Genomic DNA, 19,430 nt, shown 5'->3' with positions numbered 1-19,430 from the left:
AAAAAGAGTGCAGAAAAGTGATTTGTCAAAAGTGACACTAGGTTTATCCGGCTGTTTCACTAAAGTTTCCAAATACCCATTTTTTGGGACTGTGTGCATTGATGGCTTCCTTCATTCTAAACCCTTGCTTGTAATGGAATCTGTTGGTTTTAACTGGCTTCTTCAGGAACAAACCCTCCAATTTCCTTTGGGGTAGCCAGCCTTTCCCCTATTCTTAGTATGGGAAGTCGGAACTTAATAATTCCTTTTAACACTTCCTTTTTTCCCTGGAGAGCTGCTTGATTTGCATCTGTTCAGCTGTATCATCCCAAGGGGATACGGTCTGTGGCCTCAGCTCAGCCAGTCAGAGCACTGTTTCCCTTTGCTGTCAGTAGGATCAGAGAAGGACACATATCTCAAGTTAGACCCATGAGAATTCCACCTGAGATTTTGCTGGACTGATGTGAAATGTTATTTTTTGGCTGGAATTAATAAATTGGTAAAACACAAGCCTAGAGTTCTGAAACCAGCCAAGCCTAAAGTCAACACATTTCCTGGACCCTTGAACAATATCAGCCACTAAATTCCTAGGACTTCAATTGCCTTACAACAAATTATAATTTACCAGTGTGTCCATTTATTCTCCCTTTTATTGAAATTCTAAGTCTCCACTGTTCTTTTACATGCTGATGTCCTTCAGATTAGAATTTAGGAAGAAAATTCTGACTGGGAGGTGGTCTGTCCAGAGCCCCAACCACTCTCTGGTCTAATCGCACCTCCAAATGGACAAAGAGAACATCTGAAATGGAGAGCCCTAGAAATACCACTTCCAAATTCCAATAAAAGGCAGAAGTATTTGCTGAACATCTCACTACACCATGAATTCAAAAAAAATTGTGGCTTAGACAAAGTTGGCATGGGGTAGAGTCCTGCTGAATAGATTGAGACATCAGAGAATGGGCCCTTGGGCCACGCCTGGCACACGCTCCGAGGACATGGCCTGATGCCATGGCTCCCCCTCTGTCTCAATGCTCCATTAACACCTGGAGTGGAACTCAGGAGTTAGGGCAGCTTGTACTTGAAAAATAACCTCAGCATCATGGATGGGCTTGAAAAAGGAAGAGCAATGTTCTGCATCTCTTGATCCCACTCTAGCCACTAAATCTAGTAAGAACTAACACCTATTGTGTGTTGCTGGACCAAGCAAGGTACTGAGTACTTTTCTGGCATCAGCCCCTCTAACCCCCCTCACAACCCTATGTGGTATAAGTCAAATGGGGCCTAGAAAACTTACAGAGCTTGCCCTGGATCACTCAGCAGGGCTCAGACCAAGTAGAATGACCCAGGTGCTCAATCACAATATTGACTGTTCTTTGTAGCAAAGAATAATAACGGTGCCTGGATCATGGCTTTAAAATTATGAAAATTAATGTTACAACTGGGAAGAAGCCTCAACATCACTTAGCATGATGGAAAAGCTGAGGTACAGGGAATGACATGACTTCCCCAAAGTCAGCAAGTGAAAGCACGGGGTGATGAAATTTGGTCCTGGTCCACCAATTCTTTCTCAGAAAACACCCTGTTGTTTTAGGATATATGCACACCATACCACATACAGGCATCACCAGTATAGATGCACAGATATCAAAGTTCTAAAATATTTCCAGACCAGTTAGCAACCTGCACTGTCCAGAGACTATCTCCCTCTCCCTTCAGGATTCCTGACCTCCCCACAATTAATCAATTAAAGGGTTAAGGTTTAGCATCACAGGGGGCCCCCAGGACCCTGCTCCATCCCAATGACCAGCATCCATTCTGAGTAGTCAACACCTCTGCTGTTTCAATTAAGTGTTTTTAATATGAGTCCTTTACTAATACAAAAGCCAGCACAGATTATGGGAACGTCATGGGTGAATTGCAGGACACATCTCAGTCATTAACATTGTTATCTCAAATATAACAGGTAGACAAAAGCTGATCATGCTAACCATGCCCAAGACAACAGGGAGAGGCCAGAATGGGGAAAGTTCATCTCTGGCATTCAGGGACTCTGGAAGCCTTTCCCTCCTCTTCCAGGCAGTATTCAAGGGTACTAGGTTAAGAGATGCCCTCCCTGCAGAGAGGAAAAGTTCAGGGTGTCTGAATTGTCTATGGGAGGCAAGATAGGTCTTGCCTCTCTCACCTTCCCTGTTTCTTTCTGGATGGCAGCCTCAAGTCATGGGAGCTAAAATGACAGCTGGGAAATAGAAGGACAGGAAAGCTTGCCAGACACAGGGACAGGCAGGCCAAGGCTCCTTTCAAAGTCAGCGGGAAGTAGAAACACATCAGCTCTGCCAGTGACTAGAGACCAAAAAGGACCAGTGGAGCCACACTTTCTGACTCTTCTCAGCGTCAGAGATGGATAAATGAATTGCTTATGGAAGAGAGGCCCTAATGCATATCTTGCCCACCATGAGTCAAGTGTGCCCTGCTAGTCAGTCTGAACCCACCTAGATCCTAATGGTCTGCCTTCATAAGATGATGGTATATTGGTCAGTTTTCACAGTGCTATAAAGAACTACCTGAGACTGAGTAACTTATGAAGAAAAGAGGTTTAATTGACTCATAGTACTACAGGCTTAACAGGAAGCATGACTAGAAGGTCTCAGGAAACTTAACAATCATGGCAGAGGGCAAAGGGGAAGGAAATGCATCTTAACATCCTACCATAGCAGCAGGAGAGAGAGCGAAGGGGGAAGTGCCACACACTTTTAAAGCATCAGATCTTGTGAGAACTCACTATCATGAGAACAGCAAAGGGGAAATCCACCCCCGTGGTCCAATCATCTCCCACCAGGCCTCTCCTCCAACATTGAGAATTACAATTCAACATGAGATTTGGGTGGAGACACAGAGTCAAAACATATGAGACAGTTTGCAGAGGCCTGACTGAGATTATTGCTGTCTTAAGACCCTGAGTATTGTGGTGTTACAATGGATAATATTACAAAGCAATGGATAAGGTGACACCTTTATTTGCATTTAGCTTTATGATTGCATTGGAACTACACTGTATTTATTACAGGATAATGAGAATAGAATCAAGGCAGACTTAATAAATGTACATCATACAAGGGATAAAGTTTTCTAGTGGTTTAAATAGAGAAACGTGATAGGAAAATGGCTCATCACACCCAACTCAGTGTTTCAGATGGGCTGATTGCAAATGAATCTATTTTTTCTAAGTGAGCATCTATATTTTTTAAATTGATACATGGTATTTGTACACGTTTATGGGCTACATGTGATATTTTGTTACAGGTATATAGTGTGTAGTGATCAAATCAGGGTATTTAGCACTATCCATCACCTCAAGTAGTTACCATTTCTTTACACTGGGAATATTTCAAGTCCTCTCTTCTAGGTATTTATTGTTTTTTTGTTTTTTTTTTTTTTTTGAGACGGAGTCTCGCTCTGTCGCCCAGGCTGGAGTGCAGTGGCCGGATCTCAGCTCACTGCAAGCTCCGCCTCCTGGGTTTACGCCATTCTCCTGCCTCAGCCTCCCAAGTAGCTGGGACTACAGGTGCCCGCCACCTCGCCCGGCTAGTTTTTTTTGTATTTTTTTTAGTAGAGACGGGGTTTCACCGTGTTAGCCAGGATGGTCTCGATCTCCTGACCTCGTGATCCGCCCGTCTCGGCCTCCCAAAGTGCCGGGATTACAGGCTTGAGCCACCGCGCCCGGCCTCTTCTAGGTATTTATTTTGAAATATACAATAGATTGTTATTAACTATAGTTACCCTATTCTGCTATTGAACATTAGGCCATATTCCCTCTATCAAACTGTATGTTTGTACCCATTAACCAGTCTCTCTTCATCCCTCCCTCGACCCCCACACCCTTCCCAGCCTCTGGTATTTGTCATGGTAGTCTCTTCCTTTAAAGGAACTTTTGTTCAGTCAAAACCATGCTCATAGCCTGGCACAGTGGCTCACGCCTGTAATCCCAGTACTTTGGGAGGCCGAGACAGCTGGATCACTTGAGGTCACGAGTTTGATACCAGCCTGGCCAACACGTAAAACTCTGTCTCTACTAAAAATACAAAAATTAGCCAGGCATGGTGATATGTACCTGTAATCCCAGCTACTGGGGAGGCTGAGGCAGGAGAATCACTTGAACCTGGGATGTGGAGGTTCCAGTGAGCCAAGATCGTGCCAGTGCACTCCAGCCTGGGCAACAAAGCAAGGCTTCGTCTCAAAAACAACAACAACAAAACCACCATGCTCATGCAGCAAACAGCTACTATGTTTCAGCAAAACAACTTTGCAACTACATTTAACAAATACAGTCATTTTTTATTTTATTGGTTTTGTGTTGCTTTAATTTTTCCTCTGATTCAATTTGACCTTTATAATTGTTTACATCTAGTTTTATATGTATACATTTAAGTAACATAAAATGATTCAAGTCAACACCAGAGACCTACAATTATTTTTTCTTTAAATGAAATCTTAACTTTGAGAATCAGTAAGGGAAGCTCTTAAGAAAGGCATAGGCATCTGTAACATACTGGCATCTCATTAACCACTGTTAAATGAAGCACTATTCATCCTAGAACATTCTTCATAATTGCCTAAATATGAAGCAGTTCAATTGTACATCTTGGGGTTAGTGTATGCGCATTTAAGTCTCCCAGTTTAAGCCTTGTTTGAAATCCCTGTTAATGACAATGGTTTTCTAAGAATGTTAGTACATAGAGCTCTACTTTTTTGATTGACAGTAATTTATTCCTCCTGTTTACCAGTTGCTGGTTTATTACCATAATAACAATACAGGTTAAGCATCCCTAATCTAAAAACCCAAAATCTGAAATGCTCCCAAATCCAAAGCTTTTTGAGCATCATGATGACATCACAAATGGAAAATTCCATACCTGACCTCAGGTGATGGGTCCCAGTCAAAACAAAGTGAAAGCTTTCTTTCATGCACAAAAATATTTAAAGTATTACATAAAATTACCTGCTACACGTATAGGGCATACATGAAATATAAATTCATACAAATATGAACTTATATATGCCAATATTCCAAAATCAAAACCCACAACACTTCTGTTCCCAAGCATTTGGATAAGGGATACTCAGCCTGTAATACCAATCATTTATTGTAGTATTGAAATACTTCACAAATATGGTGTTAAACATTTTATTTATGTTATTTCATTTAACCCATACAATTTACTCAATGACTTAAGTAAAACTGTCATTTTACAGAGACTTAGAAGGATTGTCATTTGTCCAAAGTTAACATAACTGGAAATGAAGGAGCTGAGATTGAACCCAGATATGTCTTCCTTTATCAACTCAGTTTTTTAACTTCTTTAAATTCTCTTGATTGTCCTTACTTTCTGGGCTTACCATATTTCCATAAAGCTAAGTTGTCATCAGTTGTAAGACAGTCCATTGCGTATGTGCCAATACAATGAGCACAGGCTGACAAACTGTAACACTGAGCTTTATCACTAGAATTTTTATTTCATATTGATCAAAAGTGCTCTATTTAATAAACAGTCCTAGTGATATATATACATATATATATGTGTGTATATATATATTTATCTAACATTACTTCTGTGCACATGAAAAAAATAAAAGCAGAGGAGTCCAGCTTTTCTTAATCATTTTTTAGATCAAGTTCATCAGTGTCTGTCTTTTCATAGTGTCATTCTCCATGTCAGCAAGGGCATTGATGGTATAGTGTTTCTTAAAAGAATGTTCCATTATTGGATCTAAAGTTTTCTTCCAATCTGCTGCCATTCTTTGCACAGGTTTTGATATGTATGTGCAGGCAAAGTCAACACTTCTCATTTGAATATACAAAATACACATCTTGGAGTCAATGAAATATGGTATTATTATGCTTACTGTAGACTATGTTAAAAAATCAACCATCCACAAATGTAAGGAGTATTTTACAATGTTTTGGTTACACTGGGCACCTAGATCTAATATCATATTTTAGCCTGCTAAGAATCATTAGAATGTATTTATGTTCCTTTACTTACATTATCTCCATTTATTGAATGCTTATGATATATTGGTCTAGAGTCTTTGCACGTATTTACTCATTAAACTGAAGGAAGAGCTACATTGTCCCATTGAAGAAAATAAGGTCAGAGAGTTTAGATAACAAGTTTAAAATCACATTGCTTCTTAAGCGGCAAAGCTACAATTTGACTTCAATCTCTCTAACACCAAACTCCATTCTACTAACTACCACGTGACACTACAATCCACATAAACACACACATTATTAGTGTCAGAATTGGCAGCTGATATTAATGGTCCTTATTATGTGCTATGTAATAAGCTATTTCTATTTCCCTTAGCCTTCCTTCTGCCTGCATGTGAGTATATAAAGTATTATGAACATGAATTCTTATTGACTCCTGTCCCCAAGGCCAAATATGAACAGTAACCCTCAGGGACTGATCTGGAGGTAATGGGCCAGTATTTCCTGCATCCTGGCAATGTATCACTCCCTTGACCATCTTGCTTTAAAGGTTTCTCGGAATTATCTATAAAAATGACCATAGTCCTGGCTGTTTTATAGTACTCTTACAGAAGATAGGTCCATGCATTCCCTTTTTAAAACAAACGATCAGAAAATTTCATTTTGGCAATCATTTTATAGGAAATTCACATTGGTTTCTTTACATGTTTATGACCCATAGTATGAAAAGAAAATATGCAGTTGTTTTATGTTGAACCCAAAGCAAAAGATTTTATTACTTAGCTGCCGTGCAATATAGCCATACTTAGGTCATTATTTTGCCTTTAAAATAAGAAAAATAATTTCAGAGGAACCCTGACCTCATTTTATAGTCTGGAAGTCAATGGCACAAATAGTTAGCAATACTCCTAAATGTTTTGCTATGGAAATAATGAATCTAGGAACTACTTTGAAAGTCAAGTGAAACAGCTTTTATAATGTGAGCTCATGGATTTGGGAGACCTTTATTTAAAGGCTCCTCACATGGTAGCTCTGAGGAGTGTCTCTTAATAATTCAGTCCAGGTGTTTAGAAACAAGAACAGGATATCTGTCATTTCTAGAGCCTGTAAATCAGACGTGGTTGGAGAGATGTCAGCTTCATCTGTGAAGGCTTTGAGATACTGTGAACAAATGTCTAGCCAAATGGGATGCGTCATTTAGGAAGATTTGCATGTTCTTTCTCCCAAGTGCCCAAGTCTCAGTGTCTGTCACTACTATCTCCTTAGCTGCCCATATAGAAAATTATTCTCGATATTCCCCTCTTATTTGATCCCTATATCCAATTGATCTTTGAGTCTTACCAATTCCACCTCCTTGATAACTCCCTAATCTGCCTACATCTCTCCATCCTGACTGTCAATACTCAGTCACCACCATGGCTCACCTGGATAACTGACCCAGCTTGTACCTCATCTAACTGATGCTTTCTGCCTCTGGTCCTGCTTTTTGTGAAGGGAAAAATCTAATTATATCACTCCCTGGCTTAAACTCTTCAATGACTTCCTGCAGCTCTCAAAATAAGGCCCAAAGAGTATCATATATTGTCCAAGGCTCCCAATGATGAGGCCCCTGTCAAATTCCCAAGCCGCATTTCTCTCCCTTTTCACTCCCATGTTTCCCTGCTCCAGTGAAATGGAACAACTTTTAGCAACTCAAATATTCTACCTTCAAGTTCTTATGCATGGGGTTTCCCTGCCTAAAATATCTGTCTGTTTGAAGCGCAGGGTTAACTTTTACATCCTCTTAGGATGACTTCGGCCATTCCCAGGCTGGTTTCATGCCCCCTGCCATGTGCTCTTACTTCTTTATGATTATCCTATCACTTCGTGGATTCTACTATAATTACCCACGTTTGTGCCTCCCCTACCAGCCATAAATTTCTTGAGAGAAGAAGCAGTCTTTTACTCACTGTCATATGACAGGGCAGTGATTTCCATTCTGTGTACAGCACTGATGGTACAGAGAATGATTTCACAGATGCTCTCTTTAAAGCTTTTTAAAATTGTTCTACTTTTTGAAATACATACTTTCTCTTTGTAACAAGCTTGTTTTCTTCAAGAACCTCAGATGCACAGATTTGGATTAACTACAACACTTATTCCATGACACAGCCGTTATTGGTCCTTGCATCACCCACTTGTATTTATTTTGCTAGTTATTTTATACCGTAATCAGTAGCCCTAAACTCACCATGCAAGAGAAAAGCTAAGATCTTCACAGTCGTGGACATTATTCATCTATCAATACCACACCTGTTCTGTCCTTTTGCATCCCTCTATCTGACCCTGTGTGCCATGCTCACCATTCTCCTGCCTTCTTTTTAAATTTTTTAATTGCCTCTATATTTATCTCTAAGCTTTTTTTCCTTATGTTTGGTTGTTTTAAACTTTATAAAAAGGGTATCATGCTTACACAATATTTAGGAACTTTTTTCACTTAATATATTGCTGATAGTATCCATATTGTTGATGTTGCTGCAGGTCATTTGGTTTGATTGCCATATTTCATTCCATTTATGAATATACCACAGTTTACGCACCCACTCGCCGATCGATGAGCACCTGGGTTATCTACAGGCTTTTGCCACTGTGAGCAGCAGTGCTCTGAACACTCGTGTGCATCTCTCCTGAGCGTGTGCAAGCTTTTCAATGGGGTAGAACTGCTGGGTCAGAGAGTATGGGAATAATGGATAATGGATATGGAGACGGGATAATGGGTATGGATAATGCCAAACTCGAATCCAATGGGATGGCACCAACTTATACTCCTACCAGTAACAAATATGAAATCCTGTGGTTCTACATCCTTTTCCATACGTGGCACTGTCAGCATTTTACATTTGGGCCTCTCAAGTATCTATAAAATGGTATCTCATCTAATCTAGATTTGTATTTTTCTCATCACTAATAATACTAAAAATTTATTCATGCATCTATTGCATACATGTGTTTATCTCTTCTGTGAAAGGCCTATTTCTGTTTTGTGCCCATTTTTCTTTAGACTTGTTTGTGCTACTCTTACTGATATTTAGTCACTTTAACATATTTTGGTTCTAATTATTTGTAGATTGTGTGTACCTATTGCAGATTATCTTGTTGCAGTCTGCAATTTACCTCTCAGTATCTTTAGGTTTTCATAATGAATAAAAGTTCTTACTATACACATTTATCAATGTTTTCTCTTACAGTTAACTGTTCTTTGTGTCTCCCTAAAGAAATATTTCCCAACTAGTATTGGTTTTCTTTTTATAAGAGTAATATAGTATTTGCTTTAAAACTACATTTGAGTAAAAATAAGACATTTTAAAGAAAAACTAAAATGCTCCAAATTATACACAGTATATACCACAATTCATAATAGTGATGTGTAAATAATTGAAGTTTGGGAGACATTAACCATGTTCTCAAAATAGCATAAATTTATATTGAATAAATGAGCTCAGTTATTCATGCAGTAATTCAATTAACATATGTTTCAAATGATTCTCTCAGAGTTTCTATGTTTGAGACCTCCAGCTGGATCCTCTAGAAATGTTTGCTAAAACTATTTGAAGACACTCATCTAAGATGTGTGTGTGTGTGTGTGTGTGTGTGTGTGTGTGTGAACTGTGTGTATGTATAGAAGATACAAAAGTAATAGAAGAGAAGCAAAGAGTATATGAGAGCTAGGTGAAACCTTAAGGATGCTCGCTTTATGGTACATATGTGAAAACCAAACCTAGGCTTGTCCAAGTTCAGGAACAGGTTGCACCAGAGTGGGATTAGAGTATTGCTTAGTCATTGGCTCCCAGCACCTCCCCTGGTGAACTTCAGCCATAAGGATATGCTTCTCAGAGTGAGCAGGAAGTCTTTGCATTTATCAGCACTGACGGCTTAGTTTGCATGTTTTTCCCCCTCTCTTTCCAAATCAAAAAATATGCAATTCCTAGTCCTTTGCATTAAACTCCATACCTCACATATGACATTCAACAATACCAAAGTAGACTTTTTCATAATATGGCAGTGAGTGAAATTTCGCAGCTCCTTAACTCATGAAGTAGGTTGTGGTAGAGGTTTCTGTATTTGAGCTGCTTTTGAACTAGAACCTACTGCTGTCCGCACATCTTTAAGGTGCTAGGCACATCATAGGCATTCAGCCAGAACTTGCTGGAATAAACTAAAATACTCTGTGGAAACAGGCAAACTAATAAGAACGTTCACCCTCCAAGTTGTTTAAACAGACGGTTTATTTTTGAAAGACAAAAAAAAATGTGTAAAAGAAACTAAAATTAGGGTTGATCTCAGTTGATCCTCATGGTGCTAGGGAAATGGTTTTTTGGGCCAGCTGTCATGTGATTAGAGTGGGCCATTTTTCTCCTTTTTCTAAGATTATATTTTGGGGACATCTTGGTACTGGCATTTCTTTACTGACTCATTTGAAAGAGACTTATACATATATTGTAAACTCTATGTCTGGAGCTAAAGAAAGGAAAGAAATAGAATAAAATGCTTCTCTATCTTAAAAGCTATCCATGACCTCAAGTCCACCCCAAATGGACCTGCCCATCCGTTTCTTTTTCTCTCTTTAGCTCTTATGCAGAACAAGGCAGGACATAGCAACATGGTCATTTTGATGTAAAATTGTAATTTAAAATCATCTTTTTAAATCAACTTTTTACCTAAAATATGAGAATAACCAAACTCTCTGAGGCTCATTTTGTGACTCACCAACCCTACACCCATTGCTTCTACCCTCTTCCTATGAGGGCAAATGTAAAGACCCAAGGCAGAGGCAACAGGAAGTTGGGTCTGAGGGATGGAGTGAGGATGTCTGTTTTTTTCCTCACTTTGGTAATATGTTCAATATGGAAGTTCAACAATGTATTTTTTAATTTTAAAATTTATAACATTTTATGGCTGGGTACAGTGGCTCATGCCTGTAATCCTAGCACTTTGGGGGCTGAGATTGGAGGGTTGCTTGAGCTCAGGAGTTTGAGACCAACCTGGGCAACATGGTGAAACCTTGTCTCTGCAAAACATATACGAAAAATTAGCCAGGTGTGGTAGTGCACACCTGTAGACCCAGCTACTCAGGAGGCTGAGGTGGGAGGATCACCTGAGCCCAGGGAGGTCAAGACTGCAGTGAGCCAGAATTGCACCACTGCACTCCAGCCTGGGTGACAGAGTAAGACCCTGTTTTCAAAAAAAAAAAAAAAAAAAAAAACATTTAATAATACAAAAGTCTATATACTCACATCCATGTAGTATACAGAATATTGTTACATACACCCTGCGTACCCATCATCCAGTTCAAGTAATAAAACCTTTCCAGCCCTACTGCAACTGCCCATATCAATCCCCCTTTCCTCTTATTTATTTCTTCAAAAGTGTTTATTTAAGTGACTGTTACGTGTCAAGTAATGTTCTAGGCACTGGAAAACAGTACAATTAAAAATAAAACAGACAAGAAGACCCGAACTCATGGAGCTTTTATGAAAGGAAACTATTCTTCTGAATTTTGGGTTCATCATTCTCTTTTTCTTCCTCATACGTTTTCTATGTGTATAAGAATTTCTAAACAATTTATGTAACTTTACTATCATACTGCATGAATTCTTCTAAGTTTTGTTTCTTTCACTTAATATTTTTGTGCATGAAGTTTGAATTCATTAATGTTCAGTTTTCATGGTCTTAAATTAAGTGACTATTTCACAGTTTATCCATTTTCCTGTTTATGGATATTTAAAGTATCTTTAGTTTTGCTATTGCAAACAATGCTCCTATGAAATGGTATCAACCATTTGAATACAGGAAGCCCTTGACCAACACAGGAGTCAGGGGGGACCACCCCCATCGCAGTAAAAAATCCAGGCATAACTTTCGATTTCTGTAAAACTTCACTACTAATAGCCTGAGGTTGGCCAGAAGAAGCCTTACCAATATCATAAACAGTCAATTAACATATAAATACACTAGTATCTACAAATATTTTGTGTATTCAGGACATACCTTTTCTTAATTTTTGCAACATTTCTAGGCTACATGGTTTGTCTGTGAGTTTTTTCAAATTGTTGCAAATCTCCAAAAAATTTTCCAGTATATGTATTGAAGAAATGTGCATGAAAATGGACCCACGCAGTTTAAGCCTATATTGCTAAAGGATCAACTGTATACCAGTTGTGTTTCTCCATTCTGCTATTGATAGACATATGGGTGGTTCTCATTTGTTGCCTGTTATGAATAAAACTGTTGTGAACATTAGTCTTTCAGTAGGTATATGTTTTCACTTCTTGTTAAATGCCTAGGAGTGAAATTGCAGTGTCATATGGGAAATGCATGTTTGACTTCATAAAAAAACTGCCAAAATGTTTTCCAAAAAAAAAAAAAAAAAAGCTATACCATTTTACACACCTAGTTGCAATGTATGGGGGTCCCAGTTGTTCCACATCCATGCCAACACTATTATTAGTCATTTTCGCTCTAGCCATTCTAGTATTGTGAAATGGCATCTTGTTGTGGTTCAATGTGCATTTTCCAGAAGACTAGTGGCATTAGGTATCTTTTCATGTGTTTATTAACTTTATATCTTCTTTCATAAAGTGCCTTTTCAAGTCTTTGGCCTGTTTGTTGTTGTTGTTGTTGTTCTTGTTTGTCATTTATTATTGAGTTTGGGAGTTCTTTGTATATTCTGAATCATATATTCCAGATACAAGTCCCCTGTCAGAGTCGTGTATTAAGAATATTTTACCCCAGTCTGTAGCTTGCCTTTTGACTTTCCTAAAGGTATCCTTTCAAGAGTAGAAAGTTTTTATTTTGATAAAGTCTAATTAATTTTTTTCATTTATTTAATCTAAGAATCTTTGCCTACTCTAAAGTTAAAAATAAATCTTTTATTCTACAAATATTATAGTTTTGGCTTTTATATTTAGACCTAAAATCCATTTTGAATTAATTTTGGTTTATGGCATGAAGAAAACATCAAAATTAATTTTTTAATATGAATGTCCAGTTGTTCCCACATCACTTATTATAAGAAAAAAACTTTACCTTTTCAGTGTAATTACTTTAAAATCTTTTCAAAAAATCAATTGTGGGCTGGTGGTTCTATTTCTGAATTTTCTTCTGTTCCATTGATTTATATGTCATTTGTATTTCAAGACCACATTGTCATGACGAGCAGAGCTTTATAATAAGCCTGAAAATTAGGTAATGTAAGTCTCCCAACTTTGTTCTTTTTGAAAATTGTTTTGGCTATTCTTGGTCATTTATGTTTCCATATAAATTATAAAATAAACTTGTTAGTTTCTACATAAACATTTTCTGATATTTTGACTAGGATAGCACTAAATCTGTAAACAAATTTGATACAACTAACATCTAAACAATATTCAGTGTACCAATCCATGAACATAGTATGTCTTATTATTTATCTAAGCCTTTTTCAATTTCACTCAGCATGCTTAATGATTTTCAGTGTGGACATCTTGAACATGTTTCATTCGGTTTCTTCCTAGATACTGGCATTTTTTTATGCTTTTGGTTTACCTTTAAGATAACCTTTTAATTTGGGAATATTTTCAGATTTACAAAAAATTGTGAGGCTAGCACAGAGAATTCCCATATACTCTACGGGAACCAATATATAACCCCTGTTATTAATGTCTTACCTTAGTGTGGTACATTTGTCACAATTAATTAACCAAGATTGATAAATTATTATAAACTAAAGTCTATACTTTATTTAGACTTCCTTAGTTTTTACCTAGCATCCTTCCTCTGTTCCAGGATCTCATCCAAGGTACCATATTACATTTAGTTCTTATGTATTCTTAGGCTCCTCTTGGCTGTGACAATATCAATTTACTTTTTATTATCTTCACAATATTACAATTTTTCTCCAAAATGGTAGGGATACTGAATATCCACATGTGAAAGAGTAAAGCTGGACCCTAACCTCACACAATAACAAAAATTAACATTAAATGTATCAATGACCTAAATATGAAAGCTAAAACCATAACAACTCTTAGAAAAAAGGACTAAATCTTCATGACCTTGGATTTGGCCATGGGTTCTTAGATAAGATACAGCAACAAAATAAAAAATAGATAAACTAGACTTCACCAAAATAAAAACATTTTTGTAATTTCAAAGGCCATTACCAAGAAAGTGAAAAGACAAACTATAAAATACAATAGAATATTTTGTAAATCATATATCTGATAAGGATCTAGCATGGAGAGTATATAAAGAGCTCTTACAATACAACAATAAAAAACAAACCAATTTAAAAGTACACGAATGCCTTAAATAGACATTTCTCCAAAGAAGATATATCCAACCAAGAAATGGCCAACAAGTACATGAAAAGACATTTGACATCACTATATAAGGAAAATGTAAACCAAATACACAATGATAGCTACTTCATACCAACTATGATGACTACAATCAAAAAATGAAAATAAAGGTACTGGTGGAGAAATTAAAACTCACATAGATTTTTGGTATGAATGTAAAGGCTCAGACACCATGGAAAACAATTTGACAGTTCTTCAAACTGTTAAACACAGAATTGCCGTGTGATCCAGCAATTCTATTGCTAGGTATAAACCTACAAGAATTGAAAAAGGTACTCAAAGAAGTACATGTACACGCATGTTCATAACAGCACTATTCATAATAGCCAAAAGGTGGAAACAACCCACATGTCCATCAACAGAGGTAAAGATAAGCAAACTGTGGTATATCCATACAGTGGAACATTATTCAGCCTTAAAAAAGAATGAAGTTTTGATACATGCCACAATATAGATGAACCGTGAAAATATTGTTCTACGTGAAAAAAGCCAGACACAAAAGGTCACAGATTATATTATTCCATTTATAGGAAAATCCTATAGAGATAGAACATAAATTGTGGTTACCAGGGGTCAGATTTGGGGAGTAGAGGGTGACTGCTTCCCAGGCACATGCTTTCATTTCGGAGTATGAAAATGTTTTGGAACTAGATAGAGGTGGTGCTTGCACAACACTGTTAATGTACTAAATGCCACTGAATTATTCACTTTTAAATGACTAATTTTATACTATGTAAATTTTACCTCAATTAAAAAAATACTTAAAAAATGGTAGGGATGTTTGTCTATTTGATCACTGCTGTATCTCTAGCTACTTTAAGAGTACCTGACATGCAGAAGGCCCTCGATAAATATCACTGAATGAATGCAATACAGCACATGTTTTTTAAGCTTAGGAATTGTATTGCATAGTTGTAGCTAAAAAAAAAGAAAAGTCTAAATTTACCACTATAAAACATTTCTAAACTCAGACGTGAGTTGTAGCGAAAATTCAGCAGCCACAATTTCCCAGAAAGATAGAAGATAGGCCCAGATGCTAGAAAACAACATTTGCATCCACTGTCATTCCTGTTTCCTTTTGCTTTTCTTTTTTTAAAACATTTTATTTTATTTGTCCTGCTTTCTTTTTCTAGAAAGCTGAAATTGCAGACCATGGCTAAGACTACTGACATTCCACTATCTTCCTACCAAGTATACCCCAACAAGTATAAACTTTATTTGCTATATTTACTATAAACGAAACACTATGTGCTTGTCTTAGCTCGGGCTATCGTAACAGAATATCATAGAATGAGTGGGTTAAACAACAGGAATTTATTTATTACAGTTCTGGAAGCTGGGAAGTTCAAGATCAAGGTGTTGGCTGACTTGGCTTCCCAGGGAAGGTGCTCTTCCTGACATGCAGATGGCGGCCTTCTCTTTGTATACTCATATACTGGGAAGAGATGAGGAGTGGGGAAGCTCTTTAGGGTATCTTTTTATAAGGGCACTAATCTCATCATGAAGTACCCATCCTTATGACATCATCTAAATCTAATTATCTCCCAAAGGCACTATCTCCAAATACCATCACACTGGGGGTTAGGGCTTCAACATATGACTTTGGGGGAAACAAGTTTCAGTCCATTGTAGTACAGCGAAGCTGAGCTATTATATAAGCTATTATGAGTACTGTGGATTAGCTTTGCCAAGTACTACATAAATAAAACAAGGCAGAACACAGAGCAAGGCAGTTATTCAAAATATATAGAGATAAATACAGCAGGAGTCTTATTTAGCCTCTATTTTAGTTTTTAGCATTTATGATGTATCAGACACTCAAAGTGGTACTTTTTTTTTTTTAATTATTCTTTAAGTTCTGGGATAAATGTGTAGAACATGTAGGTTTTTTACATAGGTATACATGTGCCATGGTGGTTTGCTGCACCCATCAACCCCGCATCTACATTAGGTGTTTCTCCTAATGCTATCTTTCCCCTTGTCCCCCACACTCCAACAGGACCTGGTGTGCGATGTTCCCTTCCCTGTGCCCATTTGTTCTCATTGTTCAACTCCCACTTATGAGTCAGAACATGCAATGTTTGGTTTTCTGTTCCTGTGTTAGTTTGCTGAGAATGATGGTTTCCATCTTCATCCACGTCCCTGCAAAGGGCATGAACTCATCCTTTTTTATTGCTGCATAGTATTCCATGGTGTATATGTGCCACATTTTCTTTATCCAGTCTAACATTGATGCACATTTGAGTTGGTTCCAAGTCTTTGCTATTGTGAACAGCGCCACAATAAACATATGTTTGCATGTGTCTTTATAGTAGAATGATTTATAATCCTTTGGGTATATACCCAGTAATGGGATTGCTGGGTCAAATGGTATTCTAGTTCCAGATCCTTGAGGAATCACCACACTGTCTTCCACATTGGTTGAACTAATTTACACCCCCACCAGCAGTGTAAAAGCATTCCTATTTCTCCATATCCTCTCCAGTATCTGTTCTTTCCTGACTTTTTAATGATCGCCATTTTAACTGGTGTGAGATGGTATCTCATTGTGGTTTTGATTTGCATTTCTTCAATGACAGTGATGATGAAGTTTTTTTCATGTTTATTGGCTGCATAAATGTCTTCTTTTGAAAAGTGTCTGTTCATATCCTTCACTCACTTTTTGATGGGGTTGTTATTTTCTTGTAAATTTGTTTAAGTTCCTTGTAGATTCTGGATATTAGCCCTTTGTCAGATGGATAGATCTTTAATCTATCTTGAGTTGACTTTTGTATAAGGTGTAGGGAAGGGATCCAGTTTCAGTTTTCTGCATACAGCTAGCAAGTTTTTCCAATACCATTTACTAAATAGGGAATCCTTTCCCCATTGTTTGTTTTTGTCAGGTTTATCAAAGATCAGATGGTTATAGATGTGTGACATTATTTCTGAGGCCTCTATTCTGTTGCATTGGCATACATATATATATATACACCAGTACCATGCTGTTTTGGTTACTGCAGCCTTGTAGTATAGTCTGAAGTCAGGTAGCATGATGCCTCCAGCTTTGTTCTTTTTGCTTAGGATTGTCTTGGCTATATGGGCTCTTTTTTGGTTCCATATGAAATTTAAAGTAGTTTTTTCTAATTCTGTGAAGAAAGTCAATGGTAGCTTGATGGGAATAGCATAAATCTATAAATTACTTTGGGCAGTATGGCCATTTTCACAACATTAATTCTTCCTATCCATGAGCATTGAATGTTTTTCAATTTGTTTGTGTCCTTTCTTATTTCCTTGAGCAGTGGTTTGTATTTCTCCTTGAAGAGGTCCTTCACATCCCTTGTAAGTGTATTCCTAGGTATTTTATTCTCTTCATAGCAATTGTGAATGGGAGTTAACTCATGATTTGGCTGTTTATTTGTTCTTGGTGTATAGGAATGCTTGTGATTTTTGCACATTGATTTTGTATCCTGAGACTTTGCTGAAGTTGCTTCTCAGCTTAAGGAGTTTGAGGGCTTTTTTTAGATGGGGTTTTCTAAATATACGATCATGTCATATGCTAGCAGAGATAATTTGACTTCCTCTCTTCTATTTGAATACCCTTTCTTTCTTTCTCTAGCTTGATTGCTGTGGCCAAAACTTCGAATATTACGTTGAATAGGAGTGGTGAGAGAGGGCATCCTTGACTTGTGCCAGTTTTCAAAAGGAATGCTTCCAGCTTTTGCCTATTTAATATTGGCGGTGTGTTTGTCATAAATAGCTCTTAATATTTTGAGATATGTTCCATCAAAGTTTATTGAGTGTTTTTAGCATGAAGGGATGTTGAATTTTATTGAAGGCCTTTCTGCATCTATTGAGATATTATGTGGTTTTTGTCACTGGTTCCATTTATGTGATGGATTATGTTTATTCATTTGCATATGTTGAACCAGCCTTGCATGCCAAGGATGAAGCCGACTTGATCATGGTGGATAAGCTTTTTGATGTGCTACTGGATTCGGTTTGCCAGTGTTTTATTGATAATTTTTGCACTGATGTTAATCAGAGATATTGGCCTGAAATTTTCTTTTTCTGTTGTGTCTCTCCAGGTTTTGGTATCAGGATGATGCTGGCCTCATAAAATTAGTTAGGGAGGAGTCCCTCTTTTTCTATTGTTTGGAATAGTTTCAGAAGGAATGGTACCAGCTCCTTTTTGCACCTTTGGTAGAATTTGACTGTGAATCTGTCTGGTCCTGGGCTTTTTATGGTTCGTAGGCTATTAATTACTGTCTCAATTTCAGAACTTCTTATTCGTCTATTCTTATTCGACTTCTTCCTGGTTTAGTTTTGGGGAGGGTGTGTGTGTCCAGGAATTTATCCATTTCTTCTAGATTTTCTAGAGTATTTGTGTAGAGGTGTTTATAGTATTCTCTGATGGTAGTTTGTGCTTCTGTGGGATTAGTGGTGATATCCCCTTTAAAATTTTTTATTGTATTTATTTGATCCTTCTCTCTTTTCTTCTTTATTAATCTGGCTTGTGGTCTATCTACTTTGTTAATCTTTTCAAAAACCAGCTCCTGGATTCATTGAATTTTTTGAAGGGCTTTTTGTGTCTCCATCTCCTTCAGTTCTGCTCTCATCTTAGTTATTTCTTGTCTTCTGCTAGCTTTTGAATATGTTTGCTCTTGTTTCCCTCATTGTTTTAATTGTGATGTTAGCATGTTGATTTTAGATCTTTCCCACTTTCTCCTGTGGGCGTTTAGTGCTATAAATTTCCCTCTAAACACTGCTTTAAGCTGTGTCCCAGAGATTCTGGTACATTGTGTCTTTGTTCTCATTGGTTTCAAAGAGCTTATTTATTTCTGCCTTAATTTAGTTATTTACTCAGTAATCATTCAGGTGCAGGTTGTTCAGTTTCCATGTAGTTGTGCGGTTTTGAGTGAGTTTCTTAATCCTGAGTTCTAATTTGATTGCACTTTGAAACCAACAAGAACAAACACACAATGTACCAGAATCTCTGGGACACAGCTAAAGAGACTCTTTGTTATGATTTCCATTCTTTTGTATTTGCTGAAGAATGTTTTACTTCCAATTATGTGGTCAATTTTAGAGTAAGTGTGAAGTGGTGT

At 37.3% G+C, this 19,430-nt stretch overlaps 1 protein-coding gene and 1 long non-coding RNA gene across 11 annotated transcripts in view; one reads left to right on the top strand and one right to left on the bottom strand.

The window, feature by feature from the left end:
- PSMD6 (proteasome 26S subunit, non-ATPase 6) overlaps positions 1-19,430 on the top strand; it is a 1,096,682-nt gene that overhangs the window by 310,119 nt on the left and 767,133 nt on the right. The window lies entirely within an intron of this gene.
- LOC126948844 (uncharacterized) overlaps positions 1-19,430 on the bottom strand; it is a 347,273-nt gene that overhangs the window by 232,364 nt on the left and 95,479 nt on the right. The window lies entirely within an intron of this gene.

Source organism: Macaca thibetana, chromosome 2 (assembly GCF_024542745.1).
Source record: "Macaca thibetana thibetana isolate TM-01 chromosome 2, ASM2454274v1, whole genome shotgun sequence".
Lineage (NCBI taxonomy): Eukaryota > Metazoa > Chordata > Mammalia > Primates > Cercopithecidae > Macaca > Macaca thibetana.
The sequence above is the reverse complement of the archived record's forward strand: the minus strand, read 5'-3'. Positions and strand labels throughout refer to the sequence as shown.